Here is an 18,715-nt window from a genome sequence, read left to right on the forward strand (position 1 = left end):
TCTTACTAGAAAAATTTGTTGCATTTCTATACATTAGTAATGAGTTATCAGAAAGAAAATTTAAGAAAGTAATCTCACTTAGAATTGCATATAAATTACTTAGAAATAAATTTGGACAAAGACCTGTACACTGAAAACTATGACATTGATGACAGAAATTAAAGAAGACACAAATAAACGGAAAAAAAATATTTAGAACTGAAGGATTGGAAGAACTAGAGTGAGTGCAATCACTATCAAATTTCCGATGGCATTTTTCACAGAAATAGAACAAAACAATTCTAAAATTTCTATGAAAACAAAAAAGACCTTGAGAAAGAACAAAGCTGGATACATCACACATCCTGAGGGCTTCAAACTATAGCATAAAGCCATATTATTCAAAACAGTATGTACTGGCATAGAAACAGATACATTGATTGATAGAATATAGAGTCCAGAACTAAACCCATGCATATACATTCAATTAATTAATGTCACAAGAAGCAAGAATATACAATTGGAAAATGACAGTCTCTTCAATAAATCGTGTTAAGAAAGCTGGACAGCCACATGCAAGGAATGAAACTAGACCTCTATCTTATGTCATATAAAAAAATTAACTGAAAATGAATTAATGCCTTGAACTTAGGACTTGAAACCATAAACTTCCTATAAGAAAATGTAAGCAGTAAGCTCCTGACATTAGTCTTGGCAATGAGTTTTTGGATGCGACACCCAAAGCAAAGGCAACAAAAACAAAAATAAACAAGTAGGAGTACATCAAACCAAGAAGTTTCTGGATAGCAAAGGAAATCATCAACAAAATTAAAAGGCAGCATACTGAATAGACATAAATATTTGTAAATCATATATCTGATAAGTGGTTAATATCCAAAATATATAAAGAACTCATACAACTCAGGGCACCTGGGTGGCTCAGTGGGTTAAGGCCTCTGCCTTCTGCTCAGGTCATGATCTCAGGGTCCTGGGATCGAGCCCCGCATCGGGCTCTCTGCTCGGCAGGGAACCTGCTTCCTCCTCTCTCTCTCTCTGCCTGCCTCTTTGCCTACTTGTGATCTCTGCCTGTCAAATAAATAAATAAAAATCTAAAAAAAAAAAAAATTTAAGAACTTATACAACTCAGTGCAACTCAATACATACAACTCAAACAATGCAATTTAAAAATAAACAGAGGATCTGAATAGACTTTTTTTTTTCCCTAAAAAGACATACAGATAACCCAAAGGTAATGAAAAAAGTGCTCAATATCACTGATTATTGGGGAAATGCAAATCAAAACCACAATGAGATATTACCTCACATTAGTAAGATGTGAGATTCCTTCTCTCTCCTCCTACTTCCTTCTCTTTCTCTCTCACTCTCTCAAAATAAAATAAAATAAAATAATAGAATATAAAACAAAGAAATTAAAAATAGAATTATCATATGACCCATCAATTCCTCTTATGTATATTTATCCAAAGGAAATGAAATCACTCATTCAAAATAAAACCTATGAAACCTCAATTATGACTGCACTATTATTTATAACAGGAAAAACGTGGAAAGAACCTAACCACCCATCAATGGATGAATGGATAAATATGTGAGATACACACACACACACACACACACACACACACACAAACACACATACACACATAGAGAGCTGAATATTACTCAGCCAGAAAAAAGAAGAAAATCTTGCCATATGTGGCAACATGAATGACCTTGAGGACATCACCCTAAGTGAAATAAGTCAGACAGAAATAGACAGTCACTACATGATCTGCTTTATACGTGGAATCTTTAAAAAAAAAAAAAAAAAAGATGGGGGCACATGGGTGGCTCAGTCAGTTCAGCATCCAAATCTTGATCTGAGCTTACATCTTGATCTCAGGGTTCTGAGTTTGAGACCCATGTTGAACTCCACGTTGGACAGGTAGCCTACTTAAGAAAAAAAAGAAAAAAACTAAACCCATACATGCAGTATAGTGATTATAGCTAATACTGTGTTGTAAATTTGGAAATTGCTGAGAGTAGATCTTAAAATTTCTCATCATCCCATGAAAAAAATTTTGACTTCATATAGTAATAGATGTTAACTAGGATTATTGTGGAGATCATTTTGCAAAATATTGAATCATTATGTTATACACCTGAAACTATCATAATGTTATACATCAATTATAACTCAATTAAAAAATATTTATTGGGGATCTAATTTAAACCAGCCACTTCTCTGTGTTCTGGTTTTTAAAAAAACCTTCTTTCCCCATATCTATGAGGAATCACTTTATCTTTAAATAATATTTTTCAAAATGTTAATTATTAAACTGGTCGTGGGGTATATGGAGAGTCTCTGTAATATTCTTGTAACTTTTCTATAAATATAAAACCTACTATAAAATATTATTAAATTTTTAAAAATTCAAAGTAGTCCCTTATTGTCATTTTAATATCTTCAGAATTTCTCATGATATCAGCTCTTTATTTTTTTTCCCAATTTATTTATTTTCAGAAAAGAAGTATTCATTATTTTTTCACCACACCCAGTGCTCCATGCAAGCTGTGCCCTCTATAATACCCACCACCTGGTACCCCAACCTCCCACCCCCCCGCCACTTCAAACCCCTCAGATTGTTTTTCAGAGTCCACAGTCTCTCATGGTTCATCTCCCCTTCCAATTTACCCAAAAGCACATACCCTCCCCAATGTCCATAACCCTACACCCCTTCTCCCAACCCCCCTCCCCCCAGCAACCCACAGTTTGTTTCGTGAGATTAAGAGTCACTTATGGTTTGTCTCCCTCCCTATCCCATCTTGTTTCATGGATTCTTCTCCTACCCACTTAAGGCCTCATGTTGCATCACCACTCCCTCATATCAGGGAGATCATATGATATTTGTCTTTCTCCGCTTGATATATTTCGCTAAGCATGATACGCTCTAGTTCCATCCATGTTGTCGCAAATGGCAAGATTTCGTTTCTTTTGATGGCTGCATAGTATTCCATTGTGTATATATACCACTTCCTCTTGATCCATTCATCTGTTGATGGACATCTAGGTTCTTTCCATAGTTTGGCTGATGTGGACATTGCTGCTATAAACATTTGGGTGCACGTGCCCCTTTGGATCACTATGTTTGTATCTTTAGGGTAAATTCCCAGTAGTGCAATTGCTGGGTCATAGGGCAGTTCTATTTTCAACATTTTGAGGAACCTCCATGCTGTTTTCCAGAGTGGTTGCACCAGCTTGCATTTCCACCAACAGTGTAGGAGGGTTCCCCTTTCTCCGCATCCTCGCCAGCATCTGTCATTTCCTGACTTGTTGATTTTAGCCATTCTGACTGGTGTGAGGTGATATCTCATTGTGGTTTTGATTTGTATTTCCCTGATGCCGAGTGATATGGAGCACTTTTTCATGTGTCTGTTGGCCATCTGGATGTCTTCTTTGCAGAAACGTCTGTTCATGTCCTCTGCCCATTTCTTGATTGGATTATTTGTTCTTTGGGTGTTGAGTTTGTTAAGTTCTTTATAGATTTTGGACACTAGTCCTTTATCTGATATGTCATTTGCAAATATCTTCTCCCATTCTGTCAGTTGTCTTTTGGTTTTGTTAACTGTTTCCTTTACTGTGCAAAAGCTTTTGATTTTGATGAAATCCCAAAAGTTCATTTTTGCCTTTGCTTCCCTTGCCTTTGGCGATGTTCCTAGGAAGATGTTGCTGCGGCTGAGGTCGAAGAGGTTGCTGCCTGTGTTCTCCTCAAGGATTTTGATGGATTCCTTTCTCACATTGAGGTCCTTAATCCATTTTGAATCTATTTTTGTGTGTGGTGTAAGGAAATGGTCCAATTTCATTTTTCTGCACGTGGCTGTCCAATTTTCCCAACACCATTTACTGAAGAGGCTGTCTTTTTTCCATTGGACATTCTTTCCTGCTTTGTCGAAGATTAGTTGACCATAGAGTTGAGGGTCTATTTCTGGGCTCTCTATTCTGTTCCATTGGTCTATGTGTCTGTTTTTGTGCCAGTACCATGCTGTCTTGATGATGACAGCTTTGTAATAGAGCTTGAAGTCCAGAATTGTGATGCCACCAACTTTGGCTTTGTTTTTCAATATCCCTTTGGCTATTCGAGGTCTTTTCTGGTTCCATATAAATTTTAAAATAATTTGTTCCATTTCTTGAAAAAGATGGATAGTACTTTGATAGGAATTGCATTAAATGTGTAGATTGCTCTAGGTAGCATAGACATTTTCACAATATTTATTCTTCCAATCCAGGAGCATGGAACATTTTTCCATTTCTTTGTGTCTTCCTCAATTTCTTTCATGAGTACTTTATAGTTTTCTGAGTATAGATTCTGTGCCTCTTTGGTTAGGTTTATTCCTAGGTATCTTATGGTTTGGGGTACAATTGTAAATGGGATTGACTCCTTAATTTCTCTTTCTTCTGTCTTGTTGTTGGTGTAGAGAAATGCAACTGATTTCTGTGCATTGATCTTATATCCTGAAACTTTACTGAATTCCTGTACAAGTTCTAGCAGTTTTGGAGTGGAGTCTTCTGGGTTTTCCACATAGAGTATCATATCATCTGCGAAGAGTGATAATTTGACTTCTTCTTTGCCGATTTGGATGCCTTTAATTTCCTTTTGTTGTCTGATTGCTGAGGCTAGGACTTCTAGTACTATGTTGAATAGCAGTGGTGATAATGGACATCCCTGCCGTGTTCCTGACCTTAGTGGAAAAGCTTTCAGTTTTTCTCCATTGAGAATGATATTTGCGGTGGGTTTTTCATAGATGGCTTTGATGATATTGAGGTATGTGCCCTCTATCGCTACACTTTGAAGGGTTTTGATCAGGAAGGGATGCTGTACTTTGTCAAATGCTTTTTCAGCATCTATTGAGAGTATCATATGGTTCTTGTTCTTTCTTTTATTGATGTGTTGTATCACATTGACTGATTTGTGGATGTTGAACCAACCTTGCAGCCCTGGGATAAATCCCACTTGGTCGTGGTGAATAATCCTTTAATGTACTGTTGAATCCTATTGGCTAGTATTTTGGTGAGAATTTTTGCATCTGTGTTCATCAAGGATATTGGTCTATAGCTCTCTTTTTTGATGGGATCCTTGTCTGGTTTTGGGATCAAGGTGATGCTGGCCTCATAAAATGAGTTTGGAAGTTTTCCTTCCATTTCTATTTTTTGGAACAGTTTCAGGAGAATAGGAATTAGTTCTTCTTTAAATGTTTGGTAGAATTCCCCCGGGGAAGCCATCTGGCCTTGGGCTTTTGTTTGTTTGGGGATTTTTAATGACTGTTTCAATCTCCTTACTGGTTATGGATCTGTTCAGGCTTTCTATTTCTTCCTGGTTCAGTTGTGTAGTTTATATGTTTCTAGGAATGCATCCATTTCTTCCAGATTGTCAAATTCATTGGCGTAGAGTTGCTCATAGTATGTTCTTATAATAGTTTGTATTTCTTTGGTGTTAGTTCTGATCTCTCCTCTTTCATTCATGATTTTATTTATTTGGGTCCTTTCTCTTTTCTTTTTGATAATTCTGGCCAGGGGTTTATCAATTTTATTAATTCTTTCAAAGAACCAGCTCCTAGTTTGGTTGATTTGTTCTATTGTTTTTTTGGTTTCTATTTCATTGATTTCTGCTCTGATCTTTATGATTTCTCTTCTCCTGCTGGGCTTAGGGTTTCTTTCTTGTTCTTTCTCCAGCTCCTTTAGGTGTAGGGTTAGGTTGTGTACCTGAGACCTTTCTTGTTTCTTGAGAAAAGCTTGTACCGCTATATATTTTCCTCTCAGGACTGCCTTTGTTGTGTCCCACAGATTTTGAACCATTGTATTTTCATTATCATTAGTTTCCATGATTTTTTTCAATTCTTCTTTAATTTCCCAGTTGACCCATTCATTCTTTAGAAGGATGCTGTTTAGTCTCCATGTATTTGTGTTCTTTCCAAACTTCCTCTTGTGGTTGAGTTCTAGCTTCAGAGCATTGTGGTCTGAAAATATGCAGGGAATGATCCCAATCTTTTGATACCGGTTGAGTCCTGATTTAGGACCGAGGATGTGATCTATTCTGGAGAATGTTCCATGTACACTAGAGAAGAATGTGTATTCTGTTGCCTTGGGATGAAATGTTCTGAATATATCTGTGACGTCCATCTCATCCAGTGTATCATTTAAGGCCTTTATTTCCCTGTTGATCTTTTGCTTGGATGATCTGTCCATTTCAGTGAGGGGAGTGTTAAAGTCCCCTACTATTATTGTATTATTGTTGATGTGTTTCTTTGATTTTGTTATTAATTGGTTTATATAGTTGGCTGCGCCCACGTTGGGGGCATAGATATTTAAAATTGTTAGATCTTCTTGTTGGACAGACCCTTTGAGTATGATATAGTGTCCTTCCTCATCTCTTATTATAGTCTTTGGCTTGAAATCTAATTGAAATGATATAAGGATTGCCACTCCTGCTTTTTTCTGATGTCCATTAGCATGGTAAATTCTTTTGATATCAGCTCTTTAATTCTTGATGTTAAAAATCTGTCTTCTCTCTTTTCCCTGATCAATGTGAGTACGGTTATCAATTTATTAAACTTACCAAAGAACCAGCTTTTGGATTCAATAGTTTTTTTGTTTTTTGTGAGTTTTTTTGGACTATTTGTCTGTCTTCTATTTCATTGGTTTTACTCTGATCTGTATATATTTTCTTCTCCTTTCTTGAGATTTTATTTATTATTCTTTCTGCAGTTTCCTATTGTAGAAATGAGGGCCATTGTTTGGAAACACTGTTTTTGAATATTGTGTTTAATTAAGTGCAATAAACTTTGCACTTGACTGGAGAAGTTTTGCTTTACCTGAATCCCATAAATTTTGACATGATTTGTTTTATAATATATTTCAAATACTTTCTGATTTCTCCTTTTTTAAAGATTTATTTATTTATTTGAGAGAGTGCATGAAACAGCATGAGCAGGAGAATCTCAAGCAGACTCTACACGGAGCACAGAGCCCAATGTAGGGTTTGATTCCAGAACACCAAAATCATGACTCCAGTTGAAACCAACAATCAATGCCCAACTGACTACCACCTAGGCACTCCTCTAATTTCTATTTTGAATGTAACTTTGTACCATACATTATTTAGAAGTGGTTTTTAATTAGGAACTTTCCAGATATCTTTCCATTATTGATTTTTAATTAAATTCCATATCAGTTAAAAAACAAAACTTTAGTTACATGATTCAATTTAAATTATTGTAACTTATATTGTTTCAACATATGATCAATAGGTCACATTTACATGATATAATATGATGTTATATGATAGAATAGGATATGATAGATCTTATCATTTGGTAAATGATTTGTGTGAATATGAAAAGAATGTGTACTCTGTTGTTATTGGATGAAGTATTCTATAAGTGTAAATTTGATTAAGTTGGATAATCATGTTTTCAAGTTTTCTGAATCTAAACTGATTTATAAACACTTGTTTAATAAATTATTGAAACTATATGTTGAAATCATTGCTATAATTGTCAATTTATTTATATCTCCTTACAGTTTTGTTAGTTCCTTGTATATTTCAAAATTCTATTATCATATACATAAACATTTAACATTGTATGTGTTCTACAAAAATTGAACTTTTATCATTATGAAGTTACCCTATTTATCCCTGCTAATGTATTTCCTTTATTATGTCTAATAGCAATATAGCTATATAAGCTTTTTCTTAATTTAGGGTTAGCATGACATATCTTTCTTCAATCTTTTACATTTTTCTATTTGTGTCTTCATATTTAAAGTGGATTACATGTAGACGGTATATAGATTTTATCTACTTTGACAATCTTTACCTTTGTAGTCTAGATTTGCATTTTGCTGATGGCAGTGATGTTAAGCATCTTTCCATTACCTGTTAGTTATTTGGATGTCTTCTGTTGAAAAATGTCTATTCATGTCTTCTATCCATTTTTAACTGGATTATTTGTTTTTCTATTCTGTTTTAGTGACCTATGTCTCTAATTTTGTGCCAGTACCATACTGTTTTGATTATTACACTTTTGTGATATAACTTGAAGTCTGGAACTATGATGCCTCCAGCTAGCATATCTCTTTTAATAGATATGTTAGAACAGAAGAAATGTTTAAAAATCACAATTTAAAATTCATTTGCAAAAATCTAGAAAAAGAGCAGCATATTAAACCTCAAGAAAATAGAAAAAAATACAAAAATAAAAGATGAAGTCATTGAATTTGAAAATTACTTATAAATATGGAAAATCAGAAATTCCAAGAGGTGGTTATTTGACAAAATTAATAAAAGTGAATAGCTCCTAGTAAAACTGAGGAATAAAAGAAATAAATGAAATGCAACTCTTTGTATCAATAATAGTTCAAAAAAGGGCACATCTGAAAATCTTGTGAAAAAAGATTTGAAAAATATTACATTACTAACTTACTAAATATTACAATGAGATGAAGATATAACTATTCCTGTATGTTTAAGAAATGAAAAATATTGTTAAAAATATTCTTGCAATAAAATTATAGGTCCAGGTACCTTACCTGAGGAATTCTTCCAAACATATAAGAAAGATATATATTGGGCACATGGGTAGCTCAGTCATTATGCGTCTGTCTTTGGCTCAGATCATGATCCCAGGGTCCTGGAATCGAGGCCCACATCTGGCTCCTTGCTCAGCGGGAGATTATCCCTCTCCCACTCCCCCTGCTTGTGTTCTTGCTCTGCCTCTCTCTGTCAAATAAATTTTTTAAAAAGGTATATATTTACATATAAATAAACACAGAATGTTTAAAAAGACATAACTAGGAAGCTGAGAGGAGATAAAGTGAAATTATTTAACAAAACTGATTAATTAAAGACAAAATGAGCATCGAGAAGGAAAAGCAAAAGAGGCAAATGGAAGAGAAATGGAAGAGTGTAGTCTCCAGCCCAAATATATAGATAGTCATATTGAATGTAAGTAGACTAAGCAGTTAAATTAAATGTAGAGATTGTTCCATTGGTGAAGGAAATATTTAATAATACATTTTTATTTAAACTGCACTTGAAATTTAAAAACAGCAATAGGTAAGAGTAAGCATATGGAAAAACTACACCATAGAAAGAGTAAGCATCACAATAGTCATGCAGCATATTAAGTAGATGTCAATACAAATAGTATTACAATAAGTAAAAGAATAATTTCATAATGATAAATTAGAAAATTATGAGAATATTGAAGTGAGTACATATCAAGTTTTAATATAAATAAAATATAAACTTGTAGAGCCAAAGGAAGAAATAGACAAATACAAAAATCATGGACTTAGATTTTAGCATCTCTGTATCAGCAGCAGAAAAATTAGGCATATTCAATAAATATACAGGAAATCTCAACAAAATCTCAGACATTGTGATCTAATTAACATCATTGAACTCCACCCTGCACAACTACAAACTATGTATTCTTCCCAAGTGAATATGGAATATGTTTGCCATAAGATAAATCTCACTAAATCTCACTAAAATTCAAAAGACTACAAAGTTCAGAGAGTTCTCTATAGTAGCATTAAGTTACAAGTGAATAACAATAAGTTATCTAGAAAACTCTGAAATATTTAAAAATTACATATTACACTTCTAACCAACTCATGAGTCAAAAAGAAATCATGGGGAAAATTAATAAATATATCAAATAAATTGATTGGTGTGATATTGTTAAAGCAATGCTTAGAGGGCAATTTATAGTTTTAAATGCCTATATAAGAAAATAAATATGTTTAAAAGTAATACCTATTACAAAACTAGAAGACAACCGACAGAATGGGAAAAGATATTTGCAAATGACATATTGGATAAAAGGCCAGTATTCAAAATCTATAAAGAACTTATCAAACTCAACACCCCAAAAAACAAATAATCAATAGACAAAATTCGCAAAGCCAACAACTGGATTTTTTTTTTTTAATGATTAAAAATTGCTGAGCTCCTAGTAAGATTGCTCAGTCTAAAAAAGAGAGTAGACACAAATTCTCATGATCAGGATTATATCAGTATAGATGCCATAAATATTAGAAAACAATGAGGATATATTATAAAGAAATATTCTAGAAATCTGATAAATGAAATGGATATATTCTTTGAAAAACCTGACTTACCAAACCTGACTCTAGAAAAAGTGAAATACCTGAATGGTCTGTATGTAGAAAAAGAAACAACACATACCAAAGATGCCAGGCCCAGTGGTTTCCTTCTTGACTTCCATAAGGCATTTATAGCAAATATGCTATTAGTCTTACAGAAATAGTCATCCTGCTTCGGCTATGGTTCCAGACGGCTTATTGTATACAATTGGTGAACGGATGTGGGTTTCTCACCTCTTTTTCTTTGGATTTCAGCTTGTCCTTCTGTTTTCATCACCCATGTTTTTTACCCTTGCTTTGATGATCATTAATCACTGAAATTCTGTCACTTTTAGAGGGTTGTGTGTGTGGCCTCCCCCCTCACCCAAATGAGCACTTCAATTTCTGGGCTGTACCCTTTATTAGTATTTGTAACAATTTAGTTAAATACAGTAGTCTAATCTGTCAAAGTTTTATCTGAGAAAATTATCCATCTCCCTTTCTTTCCATACTAGTATCAATCATAATATCCTCAACTCAATTTCAGCTTTGCTTTGTTAAATTTCATGTTTTTATTCTTCATTGAGTTTATTTTTGTGACAATTTCCCTTTTTTTCAATGCCTATTAATTCTATTTAATCTGTTACTTTTTCTAAGGTTTTAGATATCTTTAATGTCTTTATATATTTTTATATCCATTCATTATACATTACAGATTGTTCTAATATCTAATAAATGATTAATCTCCTATATTAAAGAACCTCTAGCATATAAATATATGTTTCTTGATGCATTTTGTATTTGAATTCGTCATCACTGGAGATCTTCCTATAGGAATTCATAGTGCATGTGTCGTAGGTGTTTCTGAAAAAAAGTTTTCTTTCACATCTACCAGAAATTACAAGTTTGTTACAGCACTGAACTTTGTAATATCAATAATTTGTGTGGGTGCTTCCCAGACTTTTGTGTAGTGAATATCACAAGCTGTTGACTAAGGAAAGGGATAGCTGAAATAAAATAAAAATATTTGTTTGGGATCTCAGAATTGCAATTCTGGGGGCACAGATTCAGGTAACAATGCAAACTGTGGCCCCCCCACCCAAAATAAAAGCCAAGGATTTTTAAAAATTCATTGCTAAGGCTATTATTAAGCAAAGTTTCTTGAAGCAATTTGCCAGTGTTCAGGCTGAACCCTTGGAGTACCTACAGTTTGTCTCAAAGTTCATGGTTTTATCTGGTGAGGATGTGCATAAGGTCTCCTTTTTTAATGGCCTCTCAAATATTTTAAAATCCCTGGATGGCAAGGAGTCAATTTTATTTTACCTTTTGGATGACTAAGAACTTGAGCCTTTTTATTTCTTTAGCTTTTGAAAATTTAATAGTATACAAGTTTTGATTGTATCAATTTATTAATTGATCATACTAATATATCATTTGAAATAAATATATATTATTATCATTATTATTGGCCTTTTAATACCTTTAATTCAGACAGTGGTAAATTTTCATACTCTATTAAGTAGAATTATGAATATTTAGATGAAGACATAGTTTCTGTCCTAAATAAATACCTGTATACTTAACTATGTTCAGCCAAATTCACAAGTGCATACACACACACACACACAAACACACACACCCCAATATTGTAAAGGCAATGTTGATGACTAAATGTTTAGTGATGAAAATGTGCATTACAGATAATAGAGACCATAATTTATAACTCCTTAGGGAATTTTCCAAATGGAGAAGATACTTGGATCACTAAAGCATGAACAAGATTAAGTTAGTTTGTAGTAATTTCTGTTTTAAATAAAACACTCTTAAAAATTAAATGAAACTTAGCTACAAAAGGAAATGTGAAGACTCAGATTAAAAAGTAAACTCTCTATCCTTAGAGTATATTTTCAATTCATTTTTGAATAATGACAGATTTATTTCTAATTCATTTTTCTTGAGATGCAATTGACATATAACGTATAAGATTTAAGGTGCACAACGTGCTGATTTGACATATTTATATATTGCAATATGATTACCACCGTAGTCCTAGCTAACACCTCTAGCACATCACATAATTATCATTGTGTGTGTGTGTTGGAAATAATTAATATTTATTATTTTAGCACCTTTAACGTTTATAGTACAGTATTGTCTGTAATCACTATGCTATGCATTAGATGCTAGACTTATCTGTCTAGTAGTTGCAAGTTTGTACCCTTAAACAACACCTCCCCCAAAACTCCCACCCTGTGGCCCTTATTAACCACCATTCTACTCTCCTTTTACATGTTCAGTTTTTTGAGTCTACATATAAATAATATCATATGATATTTGTCTTTCTCTCTGATTTATCTCAGTTAGCATAATGCCCTCAAGACCCTTCAATAAATGAACAGATTTCCTTTTTCCTCAGGGCTGAATAATATCCTATTGTATATACATGCCATGTGTTCCTTATCTATTCACCCATTGATAGGCACTTAGATTGTTTTCATACTTGGCTATTATAAATATGTTGACATAAATATAGTGAATATATTCCTTTGATAACCTGTTTAAATTTTCTTTGGATTTGTATCCATATGTAGAATTGCTGAATCACATGGCAGTTCTGTTTTTAACTCTCAGATGAAATTCTATACTGTTTTCATAGTGCCTAAACCAATTTACACTCTCATCAACAGTGTGCAAGGGTTCCAGTATCTCCTCATTCAGGTTCATCACTTGTTATAGCTTGGCTTTTTTTTTTTTTTTTTTTTTTAAAGATTTTATTTATTTATTTGACAGAGAGAAATCACAAGTAGGCAGAGAGGCAGGCAGAGAGAGAGAGGGGGAAGCAGGCTCCCTGCTGAGCAGAGAGCCCGATGCAGGACTCGATCCCAGGACTCTGAGATCATGACCTGAGCCGAAGGCAGCGGCTTAACCCACTGAGCCACCCAGGCGCCCTATAGCTTGGCTTTTTGATAATAGTCATTCATACAGGGGCAAGGTAATATCTCATTGTGGTTTTGATTTTCTTTACCCTAATAATTAGTGATGTGGAACATCTTTTTAAGGTACTTGTTGACCATTTAGATGTCTTTCTTTTTTCTTTTTTAATTTTATTTATCTATTTTATTTATTTACTTATTTATTTGACAGATCACAAGGCAGAGGCAGACAGAGAGAAAGGGAAGCAGGCTCCCCGCTGAGCAGAAAGCCCATTGCGGGGCTGGATCCCAGGACCCTGGGATCATGACCTGAGCCGAAGGCAGAGGCTTTAACCCACTGAGCAACCCAGGCACCCCTAGATGTCTTCTTTGACAAAAATCTCTGTTTAGATCCTCTGCCCATTTTCTAGGGGGTTGTTTTTTGTTATTGAATTGTGTGTTCTTTACATACATGTGCAGGGGCACCTAGGTGGCTCAGTGGGTTAAAGCCTCTGCCTTTAGCTCTGGTCATGATCTCAGGGTCCTGGAATAGAGCCCTGCATTGGGCTCTCTGCTTGGCAGGGAGCCTGCTTCCCCCTCTCTCTCTGCCTGCCTCTCTGCCTACTTGTGATCTCTCTCTGTCGAATAAATAAATAAAATCTTAAAAAAAAAAAAGTTAATATGTGCATAAAAGGAAACCAAAAAACAAAGTCATCTATAATCACAAGCAGTTTACAGTTTGACTTCTAGGTCCCATGTAGATAGTTAAATTTATTCCTAGGTATTTTTGTTTGTTTGTTATGCTATTGTGAATGAGATTTTCACTTCTTTTCCAGAGGTGTCATTGTTAGTTTACAGAAACATAACTGATGTTGATTTTACATCCTACAACTTCACTGAATTCTTTGATTTGTTCCAACAGTTTTTTGATGGAGTCTTTAAGATTTTATATATATATAAAATTGTATAGTCTTTAAGATTGTATATTCTAGTTGTAGAGTCTTTAATATTATATATATATGTGTATATATATACACATATATACAATTGTATCTGCAAATAATGACAATTTTACTTATCCCTTTCTAATTTGGATATCATTTGTTTCTTTGTCTTACCAAATTGCGTTAGCTAGGACTTCTAGTACTATGCTTGTATAATAATGGCAAGCGTGGGTATCCTTGTCTTATTTTTGTTGTTAGAGGAAAACACTTTCAAATTTCCACTGTTGAGTGTAATAGTAACTGTGAGTTTGTTATATATAGTTTTTATTATGGTGAAGTATGTTTCTTCTATACCCAATTTGTTTAGTATACAAATGAAATACATTAATATACTCATGAGGATACATGGTCTTATATTTTGTCAAATGTTTCTTTTTCATCTATCATAATGCTTATGATTTTTATCTTTCAATTTATGAATGTGGTGTATCTCATTTATTGATTTGTGTACATTGAACCATCCTTGCATTCCAAAGATAAATTCCACTAGGTCATGGTGTATAATCTTTTTAATGTTCTATAGAATTCAGTTTGCTAATATTTTTTGGATAATTTTTGGACAATTTTTTTGGAGAATTTCAAGGTTTTGGAGAATTTTTGCATGTATATTCAACAAAGATATTGTCCTGGAATTTTCTTTTCTTGTAATGTTCTTACTTAACTTTAAGGTTATACATCTCACCTCATAAAATGAGTTTGGAAGTGTTCTCTCCCTTCAATTTTTTGGAAGAGTTTGAGAAGGAATGACATGAATTATTCTTTAAATGTTTAGTTGAATTTACTAGTGAAGCCATTTGGTCCTGGAATTTTCTATGCTGAGAGGTTTTAGACTCAATCCCCTTATATTTGTTATTGGTATATTTAGATTTTCTGTTTCTTTCTGACTCAGTCTTAATAGGTTGAATGTTTATAGGAATGTATGCATTTTTTCTAGCTAATCCAAATTGTTCATGTGTTGTTCATAGCAGTCGCTTATGATTCTATGTATTTATGTAGATTCAGTGCAATGTGTTCTGTTTCATTTATGATTTTATTTAAGCCTTCTCTTTTTATTCATTAATCTAGTTAAAAATTTGTTGGGGTGCCTGGGTGGCACAAAGGATTAAGCCTCTGCCTTCGGCTCAGGTCATGGTCTCAGCGTCCTGGGATCAAGCCCCATGTCAGGCTCTTTGCTTGGCAGGGAGCCCATTTCTCCCTCTCTCTCTACCTGCCTCTCTGCCTACTTATGATCTCTCTCTCTGTGTCAAATAAATAAATAAAATAAAATAAATTTGTTAATCTTGTTTATCTTAAAAAAGAGGTCTTAATTATGTTGATTTTTTCTATTGCTTTTCTGGTCTCTCTCCCATCTATTTGCACGTCGATTTTTATTATTTCCTTCCTTCTGCTAAATTTGGGCCTAGTTTTTCCTGTTTTTAATTCCTTGAAGTATGAGATTTTTCTTTTAATTTGAGATCTTTCCATTTTCTTAATATATGCATCTGTCACTATAATTATAATGGATTTAGCTTTAACCTTGGGGCTCTTACCTTGTTTTATGTGTTTTTACATATTGTATGTGGAGGTGGAAGTAAGCCATGACTACATTTCTGGTGCATACACAAATGGGAACTGACTTTATCCTCAAACAAGCTATTTGTTTTGGTTTAACAAAAACAAATGAGGGGTGTGTGGGTGGCTCATTGGGATAAGCCACTGCCTTTGGCTCAGGTCATGATCTCATGGTCCTGGGATTGAAGCCCACATCAGGCTCTCTGCTCAGTGGAGAGCCTGGTTCCCCCTCTCTCTCTGCCTGCCTCTCTCTGCCTACTTGTGATCTCTCTCTGTCAAATAAAGAAATAAAATCTTTAAAATAAATAAATAAATAAATATAAGTTTTAAAAAATGAGTTAAAAATATACACAGATAATACACTTCATTTACTTCATTATTGTTCATTTCATTAAAAAGAAATTTTAGAAGTTAATAATTTCCAAGATTATTCAAAGTAAAATTTATGTAGTTTAAAATATGTATTTTTTACAATCTGAAGATTTTTCTTAATCCCTAAAATAACCTAATTCACCTCTTTTCACAGGACACCTTCTGAGCTCTTCAGTACAAATCCAAAACAATCATTGAATACCTAGTTAGTTCTAGAATATGCTGGTACAGAGCCCAAATGTGTATTGCTCTTCACTCTTCTATCACCATGTTATGTCCTTGATTAATAAATGAGTGTGTGTGAGGCCAGTGTGAATGTACATACAAATACACACACACACACACACACACACACATACATATATCCACACATAATATATATACAAAATTGTAAAAAAAAATGGTGAATTAATTATTTTTTTATGAATTCAGAAAATACGGTTAGGTGTCAGTGGAGGGTGCTTTGAACTGAAAAAATAATTAAGACTGTTCATGAATCAAGAATAACAAGTAGTAAAACAGGAGAATAGTAAATGAAAAGTGATTTGGTGATAATTGATGGTGAAGCTTGAGAGTTCTCAACTTTATTGTTGGAAGAAAAGAAAAAACAACAAAGCTGACTCTTCAAGCTATCCAGATTCCTAATGGAAACAGCTTATTTGAGGTGTCACAGAATTGGAAACCATAAAATTAGTTCTGTCCATCAAAATTAATCAGTTTTATGGAGAAATGTACTAATGATTCAATGCTTCTGCTCACTGGAGGAGAGGTTGACAAGAATCTGAAATAATGTTCTAAATTCCCTAACTGTTGAATTATTTTTCTAATAAGTTCAGTAATTATTGCACATACTTCATACTTTTACCTTCACTTAAATCAGTTCTGCTCCAGATATGACATGAGGGAAGATATTGCTGAACATTAGTCATTAATGTGCTTTGATTTATAGCAAATGGTGCTTAATATCCCTATAATTACTAATAAAACTCTTTTATTTCATTTTTATATTCCTATGGAAGAGAGCTAAAAAGTCCTAATGGAATTGATTGTCAGAGTTATTTTCAAATCCAAAAATATAATTTCTCTAATATTAAAACTCTCTTTAGGTCTCTATATTTTACATCTTCTGTATAAAAAATAAAGAACTGAAAGAAAATATTACATTTTATAAAATTGACTTTAATTTAATATTTATGAAATAAACTCCATTGTATGAATATCATATTCCCAACATTGACCAACATTGTGCATCCATATATTAATTTCCTTATGGGTAAAATATTTCTAGAATTTTATCACATTTAAAATGAAATAAAGATTTCTGGATTGTATTTTCTTATTGGAAAATACCAACTATTTGAGAAACTTGGTTCTAAGATAACTTTATACCTTCACACTAATCCATTCAATTCACTGCCATAATAAAGACACACTTCAATTATGAGTACTACAAAATTCAATTTAACAAATAAAAATCCAAGTTGACAAAGAAAAATAACTCTTTGTATAAACTTTAATTTCTACTTTGACTACCTCTATCTCAGCCTCCCTTTGGGCTTACCCAAAATACATAAAGGATTTTCTTTTACCTTTCCAGACCTTAAGAGGTAAGGAGGCTTCTTGTAGAGGACTGGCTCTTGAGAACTGGGGGATTGTGTGATCCTTGTTTGTCATCCATCCACTATGGTGTCTCTTGAGATGCATAGTACTTCTATTAAGCTTTAATAACCTGTTAATTTACAGATACCATTCCTGAAGCCTTCCTTATTCCAGCATCAAGCCTCCTGAGGTCTGGAGGCCACATGAGATTATTCTGGTTCTCTCAAGCCACCTTGGAGCCACAGGGAAATGCTTCAACCTCCATTTACCTAGACTAGGCTTTCTCAATCAGGATTTCTCATCTGGACTGCATATCAGTAAATGACTTGAGTAACTATTTTCTGAACTTCCCAGGCCTGATACATAATTAGTACCATTCTAGATGCATAAGATATTAAGTCAATTCTCTAGTGGAAGCAACAATTTCTACACCATACAGAGGTGTAGTAGTGTTTTCAGACCTGTCTGTAAATAATATGTGAGTCTGATTAGGGTTAAGAGGAGTGCATAGTACCTCTTCTCAGCAGCCCATCAATATATAAACCCTAATGACTTTCTGATTTGCTCACTAACCCATCCGGGATATCATATGTAGTAGGAAAGATTGCTTTAGTTTGTTATTTATACATCTAATTTTCTTCTGTAATGTTTAAGCCTACTTGACAACCCAACAATTTGACACAGAATTCTGTATAATTAATGAATGCAGAATACCAAATCAATTGAGTAAGGTTAAGGATAATCACTGGAGAGTGCCTGGGTGGTTCAGTCGGTTAAGCATCTGCCTTCTGCTGAAGTCATGATCCTGGACTCAGATCGAGTCCCACTTGGCTCCCTGCTTAGCAGGGAGTCTGCTCTTCTCTCTGTCCCTCACCCCACTCTCAGGCTCTCTCTCTCTCTCAAATAAATAAATAAAATCTTATAAAAAAGATAATCACTGGAGGGAAAAAAAGAGGGTGGTGATGTAGTGGAGAATATAGATCAATATTTCAAAACTATTTGCATGCCACACAAACAATAAAAATGTGAATATATATAGTCCTCATAGAATTAACAATCTGAAATAAAACATATAATTTAATAAATAGCTCACACAGAGTTGTTTTTAACTGGAATATGCAAGACATGAAAATATGTAATACCTATTGAAC

This window comes from Neovison vison, chromosome 3, assembly GCF_020171115.1.
Source record: "Neovison vison isolate M4711 chromosome 3, ASM_NN_V1, whole genome shotgun sequence".
NCBI lineage: Eukaryota > Metazoa > Chordata > Mammalia > Carnivora > Mustelidae > Neogale > Neogale vison.